Source organism: Nilaparvata lugens, chromosome 13, assembly GCF_014356525.2.
Source record: "Nilaparvata lugens isolate BPH chromosome 13, ASM1435652v1, whole genome shotgun sequence".
Taxonomy (NCBI): Eukaryota; Metazoa; Arthropoda; class Insecta; order Hemiptera; family Delphacidae; genus Nilaparvata; species Nilaparvata lugens.
The window spans coordinates 28677973-28699538 of NC_052516.1; the positions used below are offsets into that span (position 1 = coordinate 28677973).

General features: G+C 34.2%; 1 protein-coding gene across 1 annotated transcript in view; it reads right to left on the reverse strand.

Moving 5' to 3' along the window:
* The window catches only part of LOC111048641 (annexin B9), a gene marked incomplete in the record, with an annotated part of 71567 nt that overhangs the window by 38922 nt on the left and 11079 nt on the right, over positions 1-21566 (reverse strand).

Sequence of the window (21566 nt, forward strand, 5' to 3'; positions counted from 1 at the left end):
TATCTATAATATTAGTTAAATCATAAAATTAGTATAAATTGTGTAGTCCGCCAATGTGAAAATCAGAGAAATTTCTGTTGATAGAGTAATTGAATAGCTGTAGTCTCTTTCCAGATTATGACGTTGTGTCTTAGCACCATAAAATAATTTTGAAGTAAATAACTAAGCTTTAGTATAATTGTAAAATTGAATGAATAGATAGCCTAGTCAAGGTACCACTCAAATAAAATCTAATATTACTCATGATAAAAAGTAATCATGTTATCTGTTAAGCGATAAGAAAACCATGCAAAATTGTAATTAAACAATAATGAGAATTCTTTGGCAGAAAATAAAATTATAAAGTGGCTTGTTTATTATTGGCAGATTATAAAAAAAAAGATTGCTTGTACAATTTGAGGTTAGAATCCTTTGTTTTGATTTAATACATCAATCGATCTTAGATCAATCGACAATTTATTGAATTGATATCAAACCAATCAGCTGATTGCTCAATCGACTAATATGAATTGAATTATAATTTTTACTCATAAAATATATATATTATATATTAGGGAAGGTTTATGTAATAAGATAACAACAACTATTATTGTTTATTATATTTAATATTTATTGAAATCTAAAAAAGTATGAAAACCAAGAGTACACAAAGCTCACATAAAAAATTAAATGTATATCACATTATAGCTTCATATATTGAGATTTATTCATTGGAATGTTCTCAGGCTATTACCTAGTTTATTTATTTATGAACTTTTATTTATCTTTGTTTAACAAAGTTAGAGAAACCCTGAATCTTAAGTAACCAATTACATCACGTCTTACTAAGATTAGAAAGCCAATCAGAGGAAAGCTTATAAATCGTTTAAGGAAGAGATGAAATATTCCTGAGAATTGCTCTCTCTGGCTTGTGATCTCGACCTATGAGGAGCACATGGAGAATAGGGTTCTTTTTTACAATTAATTTTTCAAAAGCATCAAGCCAATCCCCTTTGTAAATGTCAAGTATATGTAATTAACGTTTGATTATTTGTGAACGCAGTGTTGTTGAAGAGTTCTTAATTGTAATCTATTCCCGTAAACATATCTTTAATACTGATAGAAACTTGTAAGAAACCTGGACCATACATGAGCCCTGCAGAAACGGAAGGATCCGGCTAATTAATTATTGAAGATAATGAATTATTCTATGAGAACTTCAGAACATCATTATAGTGAGTGTGCTAGTTATTCTAATGAGCTCATTAGCAGGCCTTTATCAGTGGATTGGGGGATTAATTAAAGCGCTATAAAAATTTTTTATTCAAATTTAAGAAATTCGCAACATGTCGACCACTATCATATAAGTTATAAGAACTCTTTTTATGAATTCTATTGATATATGTAGGAAGTTTATTTCCATGCATGGCACAAACACACATACCCTGAGATTTTGAATTGTTACTTTTATTGATTATTATTCATTGATCAGAGTATATTCTATTAAATCTATAAACGGAACAGGTTCCAATTTGTCTAATTCTGAATCGACTTGAAGTCGATATATATATATATATGGGTCCGTATCACAGAGACAAGTAGTGTTTTTGAACGATATTAGTGTCACAGAGACAAGTCAAGTTTCATAGGAACAAGTATTTTTATTAATGGCAGTCTCACAGGAACAAGTTCCCACAGAGACAAGGTGAGTCTCACAGAGACAAGGTCAGTCTCACTGGAACAAGTAGTGTCACTGGAACAAGAAGAGGGGTAGAGTCCCATTCGAACAAGTGGAGTGTCACAGAGACAAGGTCAGTCTCACAGGAACAAGGTTGGTGTGGTGTGTTGCCTATACATGAAGATGAAGGCATTCCATTTGCTCTTATAAATTGGATGTCATCTGTTTTTTAATATAATATTCATATATATTATGGTGACATGAATAGAATAGGATGCTGATGGCCTTTATTTTCCTTAGAGAGCGAAGTTAGGGCGCAGTCGACCCTCTCTTACACTCAACTCTCTATCAAGTAATAAAACAATACAAAAAATAATACAAATAATATGAAACCAAACAATAGTTAAGTTATCTACTTATTTAAAATAATAACAAATTTTAAATTATTGAAAACGAAGAGAAAAAAATGACATTGAAAATAATACATAACAATGCTGAATAGTAGTATTTTCTGATACTTCATAACTTTAGTAAAAAATAAGACACTACAGAATACAATACAGTAGGCCTACATAGCAACTGAAGTGTTTGCTATACATTTCATTTCATTTCATTTCCTCCTTCAATACACGTGACATACATATATAAATATGTAATTTACATATGTAAATAATGTGGTGACATCATTTGATGCCAGCTTTAAACGTTTCTCCTGTGGAGAAAAAATTATGAATTTAGTGGACTGTTTAGTGTATCCTAGACATTTAGATTCAAATCTACATAGCAATTGATTCTCCTTTTCATCCAGGATATTTGTGGTTTCTTAAAATTTAGATTTATTGACCGAGCGAAGTGAGTTCTAAGATTCAAGTCGACGGCTTTGCATTTCTCTTTATGTTTATATGTTCTGCAATGATTACGGCGAAACGCAGGTATAGATTAGGTAAAGTCTCCTTCGAACGCCAATATTACAGTAACAATCAGAATAGAATCATCCATAATAATTCAGCTGTTGAGTGGATTTTTAATTGCATCCAATAACGCATGCAATCTAATAGAATCTATAGAATCTATTGGTGTTAACGCAGCTTTACTCTGTGACTGCCTGAAGTTAATATTATATCAATTTGAATTTACAATTCGAGACAGCAGGTCGGGAAAAGGAGAGATGATTAGCTCATAATATCGGGGACCGAGCTTCGCTCAGAAGTACAAAAGCATAAACAATTTATTACGAAAGAAGGAATTATAATGAAAACCCATTTCGGCCATGTGGTTTTTAAGAAGCGGTGATGAATAGGTCAGTGGTAGGCTATTTGGCTTTTATACAGGGTGTTTCAGAAGTAGTGTCGAGAATTTTAGGGTATTGTACCTGGATGCTAGGAGACTACAAATGTCATATTTGAAGTGTCCAAAACTCAGCGGTTATCCTTATAGCTGCCATTTTGTTTTTTTCACTTAAAAATTTTTATCTCAAGAACGAAATGTTGTATTGATCTGAAATTTGGCATGAATATTTATGCTATAAAGACTCAACTATAAAAAATAAAAAAAAAATTTTTCGTTGAAATTTTTCAAAATGGCGGCCATTTTAAATTTTTGATGGCGAATATCTCGAAAACCGTCCATTTAACAGAAAATTTACAAGAGACAAAAAAGTTAGCAAATTTTTTCACGATTCCAATGATACCTAATTTATTAAGATTGGTCGAAGAATAACAGAGAAATTAATTTTTTCGTACTGCATGCATGACCACTTTTCACCATTTAAAGATCAATATTAATTTTTTAATTCCAGATGTATTTAAGATGAAGCTTTGAAACTCGGTATGGCTCCATATGGGCAAACAGATGATTTTACAATGGTTTTCAGATGATAATGTTTGTCTTGTAAAAGTATTGTTGTTTCTTTAAAAGTAAAGAACCAGATGTAGTGCTTCCTATTTCTTAGTCTCACGTTTCCTAGGTCTTATTTCTATCTTAAATTTCCAGTTTCAATATTTTCTTACGTTGCTTCTACACAAATATTTAATTATTGTAATGAATTTAGTTCGCTGGAGTACACCGATATTCACTTCATGTATGGAGCAGCTCTTGGCAATGCGACCGAAGCAAGAAGAATGTATGCAGCTGCATTCCAAACCGCCATCTCCCTTCCGACAAGGTGTTCACAAGAACTCACAATCGGCTGAGAGAAGTTGGTTCATTTGAACGGAACAGGGTAATTGCTGGTAGGCCTCGAGCAGTTCGAAATGTTGCTTTTGAAGAGGAAGTATTGCAGAAATTCGATTTCAATCCTAGAACGAGTATGAGAGCAGTTGCAAAGCAAATCAATTCAAGTGCTTCTTCTGTGTGGCGTGTACTAAACAAGGAAAGACTTCACCCCTTCCACTTTCAAAAAGTTCACTCATTGGTTGAACGCGACTGTGAGCCAAGAGTAAACTGTGCCCGTTGGTTTCTTCAGCAAGACATTATCCAACCAAATTTTCTAGAAAATGTGTTATTTACCGATGAGTCCAGCTTTACAAGAGAAGGAATCTTCAACTCTCGCAACAGTCACGTCTGGGCCTTAGACAATCCTCATGAGGTCAAAGTGCGTGGTTATCAGCATAGATTTTCGCTGAATGTTTGGACGGGTATCTTAGGTAATCGCGTGATTGGACCATACATTCTTCCTAATCGTCTGAATTCTCCCACGTACATTACTTTTTTAAGAGACATACTACCAGAACTTTTGAAGATGTGCCTCTTGCAAACAGATATAATATTTGGTTTCAACATGATGGTGCCCTGCTCATTTCGGAAATGTTGTTACGGACTTTCTGAACATGACCTATCATCAACAGTGGATTGGGCGGGTGGACCAGTACCGTGGCCCGCACGTTCACCTGACCTCAACCCTTTAGATTTTTTTTTCTGGGGCCATATGAAGACCTTGTTTACAGCACGCCAGTAGAAAACGAAGAAGACCTTGTGGCAAGAGTGGTTGCTGCAGCAGGTGCCATTCAAGATGATGAAAATGCTTTTATAGCAGTTCGACGGTCCATGATTGAAAGGTGCAGACTGTGTAATCAAGTTGAAGGACGGCATTTTGAGCAATTGCTGCATTAGTATCAGTGAACCGATTGAGTGAAATTAATATTTTTCAATGTAAAATAAAATTTGGAGGAAAGTTATTCTTGTATATTTCTGTAATAAGAACGGTTTTCATGAAATTATAAAAAAAATTAATATTGATCTTTAAATGGTGAAAAGTGGTCATGCATGCAGTACGAAAAAAATTAAGTTCTCTGTTATTCTTTGACCAATCTTAATAAATTAGGTATCATTGGAATCGTGAAAAACTTTGCTAACTTTTTTGTCTCTTGTACATTTTCTGTAAAATGGACGGTTTCCGAGATATTCGCCATCAAAAATTTAAAATGGCCGCCATTTTGAAAAATTTCAACGAAAAATTTTTTTTTTATTTTTTATAGTTGAGTCTTTATAGCATAAATATTCATGCCAAATTTCAGATCAATACAACATTTCGTTCTTGAGATAAAAATTTTTAAGTGAAAAAAACAAAATGGCAGCTATAAGGATAACCGCTGAGTTTTGGACACTTCAAATATGACATTTGTAGTCTCCTAGCATCCAGGTACAATACCCTAAAATTCTCGACACTACTTCTGAAACACCCTGTATATTCCATTTCATATTCATATTGATTATTCTTTCGGGTTGAAGGTCTAGTATATACTTATTAGATATATTGGAATAGTTATTTTGCAGTTTGGTAGAAATATGTTACATTTGCATAGAACTCAATTTATTTATTTAAGTTATCTTCATAATTTTTTTTTTTTTTTTTGTTTTTTCTTTTCCGACTATTGTATTGTTTGCTCTATCTAATAAATAAATAAATAATTCTATCTATCTTCTACAAGAAATATTTTGTCTATATTATTTTATGGGAATATATTTCATGTTTTATGTCAGCATACAAGATCTTAGAAGTTTTATTATTTTCCTAATTCATCTTGTGATATACAGTTTGAGCTGTCTTGGTACCAAGCATTTTTATTCCGCAGACTATATAATTAAGGAATTAATTAATATTGATCTTATTCAGAGCATTTATTACTCATCATCCTTTGATGATAGTAATGCTATTCAGCCAGCAAAATCTTACTGATATTTATATTAATGAGTCTACAGTATATCATATAAGGATCAAGAGAACTTCAAGAACTGGCGTTGTAAGTTTCAAGGAATTTCGAAAGGATAAATTGGTGCATACCTGTATTCATGACGAGCGTTTTAAGGATCAACAAGAAAAACTATAGTTGATTTTCATTATTCTCGATTGAATATATGGTTACTGATAATCAGTCACCAACTATCTTTTTGACTTCCTTATTGGTATTCTTCAATATCTTCACGAAAGCAGCGCGTCGGCTAAATTCTAATACCAAGTATCTGCAAATTTTGGGGTTTTCAGTTTATACTTTAGTTTGGTGGCTGGAGTTGTTCTACAGCTAATTCTAATAACACGAAAGTGCAGCAGTCAAGGGAAATTCGTAAAAAAAGGTAAATGTGCAACACGTATCTTGCAGTTGGTCAAACTGTAAACCCCCACCACGTATCTTGGATGGCAAAGCATGGTAAACAGTGTGTACAATGTACATCAGTTTCTCCTTCATTTGTACATCAGATTCTGTTTGTTTTTCATTGTTGAAATGGAAAGAGACATGTTTTTGTAATTCGCTTTTCTTGCTTCTTCATTTAAACAACTGAGGTAAGTAGAAAATTCTAATTGTTATGGAAAGAATTCATGAAAAACATCATTGTTGAGATACTTGTTATTGAAATTTAAAACAAGTGAATTATTATGCTTCTGATACCACGTAACTTGTATTATAATAGTGTTGTAAATCAGTGGTTTAACAACACAGATCAGATGGTTTTGAGTTTCTTCAAGAATACTGACTCTATTGCGTGAATAAAGGGTTAATATTGGTAAACAAAGTTCTAGTTTTTCATAACACCTACTATGAGGTTAAAGTTTATGAAGGAACTTTGTCAATCTTCTTTCAAAATCTAGTTTTCAAGATACGTGTTATTGTAGTTTAAAAATCTGTTGTTTCAGGAGTGACATACGTGGTCCAAACCAAAGTAAAAATGTCAATGGAAAGTGATGAGGATGATATTATTGATGAGTTAATGAATAGATTGGAAGCTGAAGATACAATTCGTAAGTAATATTTATAATCATAGTCTAGATTGAATAGGCCATCAAAAATGAATGATTTTGCAAGCCAATTTTGTATGCCAGTTGATTGGTAGCTTAAGCCTGTGTCATACCCAGTGTTGAAAATTTGAAATAAAATAGTTTTAAGATCATGTTTACTTTTCGCATTTTTATTATTAATTATATTTTATATTAACAATGAAATAATATTGTAATACAGTATCAAGTAAGCTGAGCCTATAATTTGTGTGGCACTGGCGCTTTTGGGCGCGGTCGGACTAACTCTGCACTGTGTGTGTGTCTGTACTGTGTATCGCTGATGAACATGAAGTCCTGATATGAATTTCTATTTTGTTATTGTGAAATGTGAATTATTATTCTTATTGGAAATTAAACTAACACAGAAATGACTCTTGAGTTAATTTTTCTGCCAAACTTCCAACAGGTTATGGGCCCAGTCAACAATTGGCTCTGTGTTCTGAATGTCTGATTTTCCTGTGACATGATTGTGTTTCTTTGTAAGTTTCTTCATGAGTTTTTATTCTGACTGGATTGTCTGATGAATATGATGAACTCTGTGAATTCAACCGGTAACCTGAATGCTGAATTACCTGATAAGTGATAACTGATTTTCGATTTGGACTTTGATACCTGATTTTGGACTTTGAGGTTAGTAACGAGTTTCGTGTTTGAACAATCAACCTATTTAACCATGGCTGAAGCTGATTTTCGAAATATTAACAAATTCAATGGTGAAAATTTCCACCTTTGGAAATTTCAAATGAGAAATATTTTTGTTGCAAATGGACTCCTAGAAATAGTTAGTGGCTTAAGTAATAAGCCTGAATCAGAGGGAGCTGATTTAACTGCATGGACTAAACAAAACGCAAGAGCAATGTTTATATTATCCTCGCCAATGGACTATCAACAGCTCGAACAACTTCTGACTTGTGAAACTGCAGCTGAAATGTGGTCAAAATTAAGTGCTATCCATGAACAGAAGAGTGCAGCGAATAAGTTATCTATGATGACTAAGTTCCATGAATATAAAATGACTGTTGGTGATACCGTGGTGCAACACATTACAAAAATTGAAAACCTGGCACGTCAACTAAAGGACATAGGTGAAAATATTTCCGAGACGATGATTATGGCGAAGATATTAGGAAGTCTTCCTGTGAAGTTCAACCATTTTATAACGGCCTGGGACAGCGTCGATGAGAGCAAACAGACGATTCAATATCTCACCGAACGTCTTATCAAAGAAGAAAGCAGAAACACAGCTACAGAAGAGGTTCCTGGTGCATTCACTTCAAGCGTTCATCAAAAGTATCCTTTCAATAGCAATAACCACAATCAAGGTAACAAACAACAATCTAAGAACAATTTTTCGAATAAGTCTCACAAAAATTTCAAATGTCATTTTTGTGGCAAATTAGGCCACATAGCCCGTAATTGCTTTAAGAAACAAAATGAGATGAAAAATAAGAATGATTCTGATAAAGCAGGTCATGTAGCTTTCAATGTAAATTATGAAAATATTCAATCTCATATGATGAATTTAGAATCAAATGATGTTTGGCTTTCTGATAGTGGTGCCTCTCAACACATGAGTTTCCGCAGAGAATGGTTTCATGAATTTGTTGAATGTCATTCAGAATCAGTCAGGTTGGGTGATGACTCAACTTGCGAAATTAAAGGTAGAGGTACTATTTTCATTAAACGATTTGTAAATGGTGAATGGCTTGATGGTAGGCTAGATAATGTCTTGTATATCCCCACTTTGTGTAAAAATCTATTTTCAATAGGCGCTTGTACTGAGAAAGGTCTAGAATTGAAATTCCACTCCAACAGAGTTGACATATTCACTAATGATTCTAAATTAGTTGCTACTGGATTGAAACAAAGTAACAATCTGTTCCGTTTACTATTTAAAGTAAAAACTAATGAGTTAAATGTAGCTTCATGTAACAATCTGAAACTGTGGCATGCTCGCCTAGGACATATTAATTGTAATTCGATTAAAAATGCAATCAAAAATGATTTGATACCTAACGTAAAATCTGTTGATAATGAAAACTTTTTGTGTGAACCTTGTCTGTATGGTAAACAGTCTAGAATGCCATTCAAAACAACTAAATATGACAGAAATATGAAACAATTCAGAAATAAATGGGATGCAAAATCTAAGAAATTTCTATTTGTTGGGTATGATAAAGATTCTACTAATTACAGACTTCTTGACTTGAAAACAAATAAAATAAAAATTTCTCGAGATGTAACATTCAATGAAAATTCAAATTCCATGGATAAAAATGAACAAAATTCAATACTTATTGACTTTGATGTAGGTAACTTTGAAAATGTAAACGAAAATCCTGAAAATGCTGATGAAAATCAAGAAAATGTAAATAATGCTGAGGATAATGTAAATTTCAATGATGTTGAGAATAATGAGAGTTCTGGTCCCACTACTAGTACAAATAGTTCGAATTCTGATAACTATAATTTAAGAGATAGGAGTTCAATTAAACCTCCAGTAAGATTTGATCTTTGCCTTGCATATATTGTGATGAGCCTAAAACTTATAGTCAGGCAATTTCTGATGTAAATGCTGATAAATGGAAAATTGCAATTGATGAGGAGCTGCAAGCTCATTCTGATAATAATACTTGGGATATTGTTACTTTACCTGAAAATAAGAAAGCTATCAATTGTAAATGGGTTTTTAAGATTAAAAAGTCTCATGAATCAGTTAATCCCCGATTTAAAGCAAGACTTTGTGCAAAAGGTTTTTCTCAAAAAGCTGGTGAGGATTACCAAGAGATATTTTCTCCTGTAGTTAGGTATGATTCGATTAGAGTTTTATTAGCTATTGCTGCTAATGAGGACTTAGAAATTGCACAGTTTGACATAAAAACAGCGTTTTTGAATGGTAAGATTGATAATGATATTTATATGAAAATACCTGAAGGTCTAGTTGTAAGTGATGAAAAATTAGTTTGTAAGTTGAATAAATCGTTGTATGGTCTGAAACAAGCTTCAAGATGCTGGAATGTAACTTTTGATTCTTTCTTACAAAAATTCAAATTAATCAAGACTAATGCTGATCCATGTGTTTATTTTGGAACATTCAATAATGAAAAATTGTATTTAGCTCTGTATGTTGATGATGGACTTGTATTAGGTAGTTCCAAACGCATAATTGATGAATTCATGAACACTCTGTGTACAACTTTCAAGGCAACAGTTCTGAAACCAGAATGTTTCGTTGGTATGGAATTGATCCATGACAAAATGAATAAAACCATTCTTATTCATCAAAGTACTTATATTGACAAAATAATTCATAAGTTTAATATGATTGATGCAAATCCTTTGAGTGTCCCTGCTGATCCAAATGTAAATTTAATGAAATCTGACAATGAAAATGAGACCCTTGATTCAGTACCCTACAGAGAAGCAGTAGGCTCTCTTTTATTTGTAGCAATGGTATCTAGGCCAGATATAGCATATGCTGTGAGTATTACAAGTAGATTTTTGAATATATTCAACAATAGCCATTGGCAAGCAGTTAAGAGAATAATGAAATATTTGAAAAACACCAAGAATCTTGGAATAATGTATAGAAGCAGTGGGAGCAATTTCAACCTAGAAGGTTTTTCAGATTCTGATTTTGCTGGCGATCTTGACACTCGTAGATCGACCACTGGTTATGTCTTTAAATTGAGTAATGGTCCAATTACATTGTGTTCAAAACGCCAAGATACTGTAAGTTTGAGCACTACAGAAGCAGAATATATTGCTGCTTCTGCAGCTGCCAAAGAAGCAATTTGGATTCGCAAACTTTTAAATGATTTGGGTATTAAGTGTATTGATCCAACAGTAATTAATATTGATAATCAAAGTTCCATAAAACTTGTTTCAAATCCAGAGTTCCACAAAAGAACCAAGCATATCGATGTGCGTTATCATTTCATTCGAGAAAAATTTGAAGCTAAAGAGATCTCTGTTGAATATATTAATACAAATAATCAATTAGCTGATTTGTTCACTAAGGCTTTGCCAAGAGAAAAATTTTGTTATCTATGTAAGCAGATTGGTTTGAAATAGATTTAATAAGTTACATGTAAAATGCTCAAAGAGTGGGAGTGTTGAAAATTTGAAATAAAATAGTTTTAAGATCATGTTTACTTTTCGCATTTTTATTATTAATTATATTTTATATTAACAATGAAATAATATTGTAATACAGTATCAAGTAAGCTGAGCCTATAATTTGTGTGGCACTGGCGCTTTTGGGCGCGGTCGGACTAACTCTGCACTGTGTGTGTGTCTGTACTGTGTATCGCTGATGAACATGAAGTCCTGATATGAATTTCTATTTTGTTATTGTGAAATGTGAATTATTATTCTTATTGGAAATTAAACTAACACAGAAATGACTCTTGAGTTAATTTTTCTGCCAAACTTCCAACACCCAGCTACTTTAGTAGTTAGTTGGTAGCGAGGTAGCTGCTACTAAGCAACAAGAGTGACATAGGCAGCTTCTAGCAGCTACCACTAGAAGCTACAGTCTATATGTCACATTATTTGCTATTCAGTGGCAGCTGATAGAGTAGCAGCTGCTAAAGTAGCTTGGTGACACAGGCTTTATAGCCTTATTGGATCTGAATAGCATGCAACTGCAATAATAATTATCTGTTTTGCTGGTTACTACAGAATGCTCTCAAGTTTTCTTCTGACAAAACCCTTGTACAAAAAAAAACCTATGAAATGCCTATGGGGATGGTTATAAAATGAATGAAAGTGAATGAGAATTTTTCAAGTGATAGTTGGTGTTATTATCAACAGACTGATAGCATAATTATTGAGTATCAAATTGTTTTTCAAGTTAAGGAAGTTATTAACAATAGGCTAGCAAAGTTCTTATTTATTTTCATTTGTTTCTGAGGATGATGCCCACATAAGCTCTTAGCTTGTGCGTGGGTAATGGATGAGAGAGATGGACACACAGCTTTAGGTGGGTTCCAAACCACCGGGAAGCGATTTTGGAACTCATAAATTGTATTAATTCAGAGGAGTTTGCCTAGCGGTCACCGTTACAACGAGAGTGGTAGGGCGCCGCCGCTTATCTAATCTCACCGATTAGAAGCGCCTCTACCAACTAGGACAATCTCTTCCCTAAGCTTTATTTTAAGCTTATAATTTTCTAAGCTAATATTGTTTTTGGTCCTTTACAGGTTGTCAATTTCCAGGAATGTGTTTTTACAACATGAATTCAACAAATTTTTGTTACAACATGATTTTAATAAGATGTGTGTCCAACTGTCCACAATCAAATTTTTCATCAAATTCCATTCATGAATAATCTTGAATTCACAGCTGATTATAGTTGAGGTACCCCTACATTAGACATGGACTATTTAAATTCTATATTTATGAATGTCTTCTCTATGGGTACCTTACTTAATCAGTTATTGGTTCAAGGTTATTTTATTGAATGGAATTGGATGAAAAATTTGATCATGGACACACAGCTTGAGAGTTATCAAAATAATATTGGCCTAAAGCATAGTTCCTACTTTTACAAACAAACAAAAATAATTACGAAAAGAAAAAGAAAGAAAGAAGAGAACAAAATAGACAAAGAAAATCAAGTATTAATTCAAGAAACCCAGACCTCCATAGAAAAGGGACCTAATGGCTTAGTTGAGGCAGAACATGATCCAGTTCAGGAAAACCCAGGAAGACAGAAAAGGAGAAGAAATAAAAAAGCTGTGCCCTCAGAATGGGAAGTGAACCGACAGAAACGGCTTCGTATGATGGGAAAGGAGTACATTGGATTCACTAGGAAGAAAGTTGGTGAGAAAATGGTTGTTCCAAAGTTTGCAATGCCAATAAGAAGAGGCATTGTGGTGAAATTTCTGAAGAAGATAGGAAGAGTATCTTTAAATCTTTCTGGGCCTTGTCATGGAATGAAAAGAAAACGTTTGTGAATTCATTTATCACTAGAATAGTCCCAAAACGGAGTACTATAGCAGACCCTAGTAAGAGCAGGAGAAAAGGTACATTTTCATACTTTTTAAGACATAAAGGTGAGAATAAGGTAGTTTGTGAAAAGTTTTTTTAAACACTCTGGCTTTAAAAGAATGGATGGCACACAATTGGCTTGAAAAAGAAGATGATACTTTGACTGAAGAAGCTGATGAAAACCTCGATCTTACCAATACTAGTATTGACAGTTCAAACAATGGTTCAAGACATGGACGAAGAAGTGAAAAGGAGGAGGTTATAGAGGAATGGTTTGATAGTCTTCCACAAGTACCTTCACACTATTGTAGGAAGTCTTCCAAAAAATTATACCTTGAACCAGTTTGGGATTCTAAAAAAAACAATGTACAGTGAGTTTAAAAGATATGCAATGGCTAATCAAAAACCTTGGGGCAGTATAACATTATTTATGAATGTCTTTGGAAGGAAAAATCTATCTATATATGTTCCCAAGAAGGATCAATGCGATGTTTGCTCTTCTTTCAAAGCTGGGAACATTTCTAGGGAAACATTTGATAACCACCAAAAACAAAAAGAAAGGGCTAGAGAGGAAAAAGAACGAGATAAGCAACTAGCTATAGAAGAAGAATTATATTGTTTGACTGTAGACGTTGAGGCAGTAAAGCTGACACCTCTAACACGAGCTAGCGCTATGTACTACAAAACAAAGCTTTGCTTGCATAATTACACTGTCTACAATCTTGCCACCAAACATTGCACATGCTACTGGTTCAACGAAGTTGAGGGAGACCTATCAGTCAATACTTTTGCTACATGCCTTATTGACTATCTAAAAGAACATTGCTTGAGTCCTATCCGCCCCATTGTCATTTATTCAGATGGTGCTACAAACCAAAACAGAAACCAAATATTGACTAATGCCCTGTTACATTTTGCAGTACAAAATGATGTACAAGTGACCCAAACGTTTTTAATAAAGGGGCAAACCCATATGGAGGGTGACTTTGTTCACACAAAAATTTAGGAAAAACTTAAGGGCAAAGAAGTGTATGTGCCTCATGAGTTTGTGAAATATAATCAGGAGGCTAGGCAGAAGCCTTTTCCTTACAACACAAAATACCTCACACACGATTTTTTCAAAGACTTTAGCAAATTATCCTACTACGATTCTATCAGACCAGGACGTACTAAAGGTGACCCTGTGGTTGTGGACATTCATTGCCTGCAATATGACCCAAAAGAAGTAAGGATTAAATACAAGCTCAACTTCGATGAAGAATTTCAAGATTTACCAAGGAGGCCAGCCAAAGTAGGGAAAGACATGCAACCTTCTCGGTTATTTAAGCATAGACTTCCTGTGACAGAGTCTAAATGGAAACATCTTCAGGACTTAAAAACTGTGATTCCCAGTGATTACCATCAGTTCTATGATTCTCTACCATATAAGAAGGACAGAGGATAAGAAGGACTCGTGTAGTTTGAGATCTAAAAACCTACACATTTTTTTAAAATAATGCCTATCCTTGTCTTATCGTGCTCTATTTTCTATTTTAATTTTTTTTTTCAAAAAACAAGTGATTTTGTAATAGTAATGTTAGATCACTTTTCACGACTTTATAATATATTATGGTTTATTTGTCATATTATTAATCAATAATATTTTTTCTGCTAACATTCAATACCACGTATCTCAAGCAATATTGGGTTTTAATACCACGTAACTTAGGTTTTATTTATTATTCTTGCTAAATCATCAACATATAAAATGAAAGCTGCTTAAATCAAGCATGCTAGTTACATTGAATTGTTGTAAAATTGCATTGTGTATATATAACTGAAAATGTTTAGAGGAAACAGTTTTTTCATTGTTGTGAAAATTTACGATTTTGTAGATACATGGTATTAGAGTTTAGCCGATGAGCGGTGAGAATTATTGATCACCAGTTATTGAACCCTATGGTGATTCATTATATTTGGAGTATTCATGCATCTACTACTGAGCTAGAGCTGTGGTCTGAACCCAGCATATTTGCGAGCCGGACGGCCTTAATTTTTTGCAAATTTATTTGCAAGCTAGGGATCTTAGCAATTGCTCCAGTATATATCAAATATACCGCACCACATAAGAATGTCACCCAACATGGATGGCAATATATTATCTCTCCACAAGATCCATGAAAATACGTCTATCAATTACTTTTTTCGAATGTCTTCTGGTTGTGAGTCCTTATTCCATAGACTACATGAACCAATATTCTAGTATGCAGAATATAACACTTGAAACTGAAAAGTTAGGATTAGGCAACCCAATGATATTGTGAATTGATTACAGCTCTATAAGCAAATAGCTCTATAAAGCCTTATTTAATATCCATGATTCCTAGCTCCAAGTTTTGTTTTATACAATTACCGTGCTACCAAATTTATCCTAATAGGTTTGATAGCTTTCACCCATCACCTAAGGAAAGTTATCGGTTCCAAATATGCTAATATCTTGATAAATCATGAATGTATCTAATGCCTATGAATAATAACTCCAGTTCAGAGCAAATCAAATCATAATTTTCATGAAACTTTGGGCAATTTACACGAAAATTTACTGAACAAAACCATATGACACTTAAACATAGAATCTTACAAGCTTAAATACTTATCTATTCATATTTGGCTCATTCATTGGCTACAAGCTTTCAAAATTACACAACACATTAAACACAAATTTAGAACACAATAAAATTATTCAGATCTCAAATTAAAACATTTCAAATTTCAAATTTATAGAAAAATTTCAAGATAGCTATAAAACACTTCTAGAAGCCAGCAGCCATCTTTTCATGAGAGAGAAAATGACGCCTAGAGCTTCAAAGCAAGACACATCATCGATTGTCAAACTCCAAAATTTTATTATAAGTTGCAACTATCAAAATTTATTATTCGCAATAAAACTTTATCTTTAAACTATTTGAACTTTTTTATTTAACCTTTATTGGTAATCCCGTCCTGTCCCCAAACCTATGGATTGGGGTACAGTTAAGATTTAATTCACAAAAACGTCGACAGCCCAAAAGCAAGTCTATTAATTTGCACTAACCTTGGAACTGGCAAGGGAGTGGACTGTATCTCGTGTGTAGAAGTTACTGCTAACGATATCCTGTCTTTATGCATAGGCCTATATGATATTGTACATATATCACGAAACAAACCGAGGTAATTGCGTTCAGCTCGAATGCCACGGAAACAGGAGAAACGGAATGAAACAATGTTGACTTTTCGAGCACGCTTCTTGAAGTGCTGGGTTGGAAGATAAACGGGGAGGATGAAGGAGGGGTGAGGAAGAGAGGTTATCTTGCCTCTTTGGAAGAGGGGGAAGGGGAGGAAAGCACAAACCAAATCAACCTGCAATCAAGGCTGCCGATCCTCCGCGAATCCACCATCTCCGCCCGCCTTGGAATGCCCCATTTCCAAGAACATAAACTCAAAAAAAAACTAAAATTTAAAAGTAAAAGAAAAACAAAACAACATGCACTGAACGGTAGAAAAGGAAAAACGAAGGGAAAAAGAAATAGGAAAGGAAAACAGAAAACTTGGTGTGTGGATTAAACTAATAGGGAAGTATGGGGGCAAGTTTCCCAACTGGCCTAACATACTCACCAGAGTTAGTTTTCACGTGAGCTGAGCGCACAACACCCTTAGCATCACTTATGATTTGGGTGACTCTACCTAACGGGTATGATAAGGGTGATGAATTGTCCTCTTTAATCCATACTAACTGCCCTACCTGAAGGTTTGTGTCACTCTCAAACCACTTATTCTTCTGTTGAAGAGTGTGGAGGTATTCACTCTCCCACCTCTTCCACAATCTCTGAGTGAAGCGATTAACCTTTTCCCAACGAGACAGTCTGTGCTCGTTGACATCACTCACATCAATTTCAGGAACCGCCAACAGAGGGCAATGAACAAGGAAATGTCCGGGAGTCAGCGCCTCATAGTCATCAGGAGATGAAGAGAGCGCATACAACGGTCTCGAATTGAGTTTCGCCTCAATTTTCACCAACAGAGTGGAAAGCTCAACGATAGTTAGGACCGAATTTCCCACTTCACGAAACAAATGGAATTTCACATTTTTAATATTAGACTCACAGATTCCATTCATGAAAGGAGCATGTGGATTATTAAAACGAAATTGGATGCTTTTAGATGACATCGCATCACAGATGTTGGATTGATTTTCTGATGATCTGAGAAATTCAACAATTTCCTTAAATTGTCGCACAGCACCTTTGAAATTCGTTCCTTGATCACAGAATATTTCTTTAGGCAATCCACGCCTAGAAACAAAACGATGGAGAGTGTTAATAAACTCTTCTGATGAAAGACTTGTAAGCACCTCAATGTGACAAGCTTTTGTAGCCAGACAGACAAACAGTGCAAAGTATGCCTTGTACGTACGAGCTTTGGGCCGAATACTCTCTTTGACAGTGAAAGGACCAGCTAGATCGACCGCAGCCTTCAGAAAGGGAGCACTGGGAACAACACGAGAGCTGGGAAGATCACCCATGACGGGAGCAACAGGAGTTGCATTGAATAAACGGCAACGAGTACAATTGAAAATCACATTTCTGATAACACTGTGTGCTCCAACAATCCAAAAATAACGCTGAATTGCACGCACTATTCTTGGTCCAGCATGAAGATGAGAAATATGATAATACTCAATGAGGAGTTTAGTAAAATGACTATCTTTATGTATCAAACAAGGATGCTTGGCTTCATATCCTAAAGCACTATTTACCAATCTGCCACCAACACGAATCACACCATCACAATCTAAGAATACAGACAATTTTTGGAAACTCTTATCACAAGGTTTACCCTCTTTCAACAGGAAGCATTTCACCGTAGATTCTGACAACACAACTCTCAAGAAGATACAAGCACAGATTCCTTTCTGCGATGCGTCAGAAAACCCAAGTATTTGACAAGAAAAAGCATCACCATAAACGCATCGAGGAATTGAAATTGAACTTAGAGCAGGAAGCTCTCTCATCAGCTTGTTCCAGCATTCGTTGTAGTCAACAGGAATCGGCGTATCCCAATCAATGTCAAACTTCCACAGCTCTTGTAAAAAACATTTCATTTTGAATATTACTGGAGCTATAGAACCGAGAGGGTCATACAGACGCGCGATAACGGACAGAACAGTGCGCTTAGAGTTTTTCTTTTGAAACTCTGGAACGGAGACTTTAATATGAAAACAATCAGTAGTTGGGTTCCACATTATGCCAAGAACTTTCACATTTGAATTAGGCTCATCACTGATAAGAAGTGGTACTTGAGTGTTTTCAGAACGAATCAAATCCAAGAACTCAGGAGAATTACTGCTCCATTTATTCAACTTGATATGAACACAGTTTAGAAGATTACAAAGTTGTGATTTTATTTCACAGATTTCTTCCAACGAATTAGCACCTGTGAGAAAATTGTCGTTATATATATCATCACGAATAGCTGCTGCTGCCAACAGAAATTTATCTCCTTCATCTTTCGCCAGTTGAATGAGAGCACGTTGAGCAAGAAAACCAGACGGTTTCAAACCATATGTGATTGTTTTGAGCTCATAAACGACAATATCATCGGAAGGATCTTTATGAAACAATATGTGAAGGAAAGAACGATCTTCTTCATCAACGAGGATAGCACGATACATTTTCGTAACATCACACGTGAATACGAATGAGTGAAGTCTGAATCTAGTTAACACATCACATATGTCATTTAACAATTTTGGACCTGAATGAAGAACTTGATTCAACGAAATGTGACTCTTTTTAGCAGACCCATCAAATACAACACGAACCTTTGTTGTAGGTGATGACAGATTGAATACACAAAAATAAGGAATAAAATATTTACCTGGTTTTTTAGCAACTTCCATATGATCCAAAAGAAGATACTCTTCCATAAATGATACACAATCAGATTTCAAACAAGCATCACGCAGCATACGACGCTCCAACGACAGAAAACAATTTGAAGCAACATCATGAGATTCATGAAACTTGAGTTGATTAGTGTCAACTTTGAAAGGAAGACGAACAACATATCTTCCTTCAGTATCACGCATGTGAGTTTCAGCAAAATGTTTCTCACAAAACTCATCATCGGGACTAGGAAATTTATGATTAGGAGTTTCTTCACTTTCCCAAAACTTATGAACCAAATTATTCAACGAGTTCTCAGAAGTGGGACACGTCATTAATGCAGTCAATGACTGATTAAAAAGACCGGAATGATTTGGAAATTCACCCAAAATAATGTCACCAAACACGGTAGGAATCACGCAAAACGAACACTCTTCACTAGATGAGACTTGACTATGATGACATAATATTTTGTTGAATAACTAACATCCCAATAGAAGATCAACGGAACGTTGTTCATAGAACACAGGGTCAGCAAGGTTGAATTTTTTCAACTCATTTTGCACTTTCGAACTGAGATAAATAGGGGGCAATGAACCAACTATTTTATCAATCACGTAAGCCTCAGCTTCTAGACGAGGGTGATTTGAGCCCTTAGGTTTCAACAAACATTTCACAACACCAGAAGAATTCCCTACACTCGAGGAATTCAAACCAAAGAAATTTTGATGACAATCATGAACAGATAAACCAAGTTTCATAACAAGATCTTTTGTGATGAAATTAGCAGTACTACCAGAATCAATCATTAAACGAACACCAATAAACAAACCAGATGAATTTTTAATAACTGCTTGAGCAGTACCTAGAACAACACTCGTTTTAGGAATTAAACTAACAATTGATGACTTATCAATAACATTATCAGTGATACCACAATGCTTAGAAGAATTTGAATTCTCAACAACATTCATAGTGCTATCAGTTTGAGTAATCGAATCAACGGATTTCGATTTCAAAGCAACTTTAGAGTTGTTATAAGTAGATTTCTGATAACGAGCAGGAGAATTCGAACGGCTATTATCACTACTACGAGGATAATGAAGTAATTTATTATGCATACGACCACAATAACACAACGATTTAGACTTGCATTGGTTTACAGCGTGAAATTTGGAGAAACAATTGAAACAGACTCTCAATGATTTAATAAATTCATTCCTAGCTTTTGGATCTCTTTTCAAGAAAGCAGGACATTTGAATAACGAATGATTCGTTGAGTTGCAAATGAGCATTTTGTTTCAGCACTATCATTCAATTCACAAGTAACTGAGCTGCTTTTATTTCGAACGCTGTTATCAGCCTGAGTAGATAAGACAACCTTTTTCTGAAAAGACTTATTTTTCGGCTTTTCGATAGATTTTTGTTAATTAACAGACGGCACATCAGATGCAAATAATTGATAAGATCTAACTCTCTTATTCACGAAATCAATCTGTTGACAAGAAGGAAAGCTCTTATCATCTACCTCGAGCTCAAACGATTCACGTGATATTTTGTCTAATTGACGAATAGCCAATGAGTACAAAATATAATCAGCCAAATCAGGAACTTTCAACGACTTCAGAGTGGTAATACTATCACCTACTTTAACAAGAAAATCTTGAAGCGATTGTAACGAAGGTTTAAATGGGATTGAACTAGTTTTCAAAATCTCATTTACGTAGTAGTTAGCTAGCACCCTATCACTTTCATAACGCTTGCATAGAGTTTTACATGCCAAATCAAAATCACTACTCATCTGAAAAGATTTTACTACTCTGGCTGCTTCGCCTTTCAACAAATTATGCAAAATATGAGATTTATGAACAGGAGAATAATATTTATCATCCACAATCAATGATGAAAAGATATTTTTGAATCTAGGTCAGTCTGAAATATCAGAGCCATCAAACGGTTTTATTTCAGTTGGAGGTAATATCATGTTCAAACGGGGAGAATGAGAGGTTGAAGGTGAAGGTTCACTTTTTTCCTTCGGCTTCTCATTTTTAATTTGATTCAATTTATCACGAGCATTTATTATTGCACAGGATAAATTATCAATAACGGTAAGTGATTGATATTCAGGTTCTTTAGTAGGTTCAACTTGAATAGATTTTTTTTTTTTTTGCAATACAAATGAGACTAATATAATAACATTGGTAGATAAAATAATAAGGTAGTCCTTGTGCTATTTTTCTTCCAAATTTGTAGGTGACACAGTCCAAGATGAGGTTAGAATTTCACGTGTACAATTTTCACAAAATTCTAGTCCAAAATAAACATGAAAACTATAAATTTTGAATTTAAAAGGCTTGAATTAATAAATTGATTAGAAATATTCCACTCAATTACCACTTGTAACAAATAATATTGAGTTATTTAAGAAAATTTGGAACCATTGAAGAAACACAAACTTGTAAACACTCATTGATAATTAATTGTAAATAAATAAATAATTGTAAATAATTCATTGATTTCATCTAAGAGTGCAGAATATTCTTTCACAGTATTTTCAATAGATATGCTTCTTATCAAAAATTGAGATTGAATTTTAGGATCATTGATGTCCTTCAATGTCATATTATAATATGACATATGTCCTTCAATGTCATAACAAGTCATAAGCTTGTTGAACACGGCTAAACAAAGTTTCTTTCTTCTTCACACGAATAGTAAGCAAGGCTTGTGGGCTTGCCAT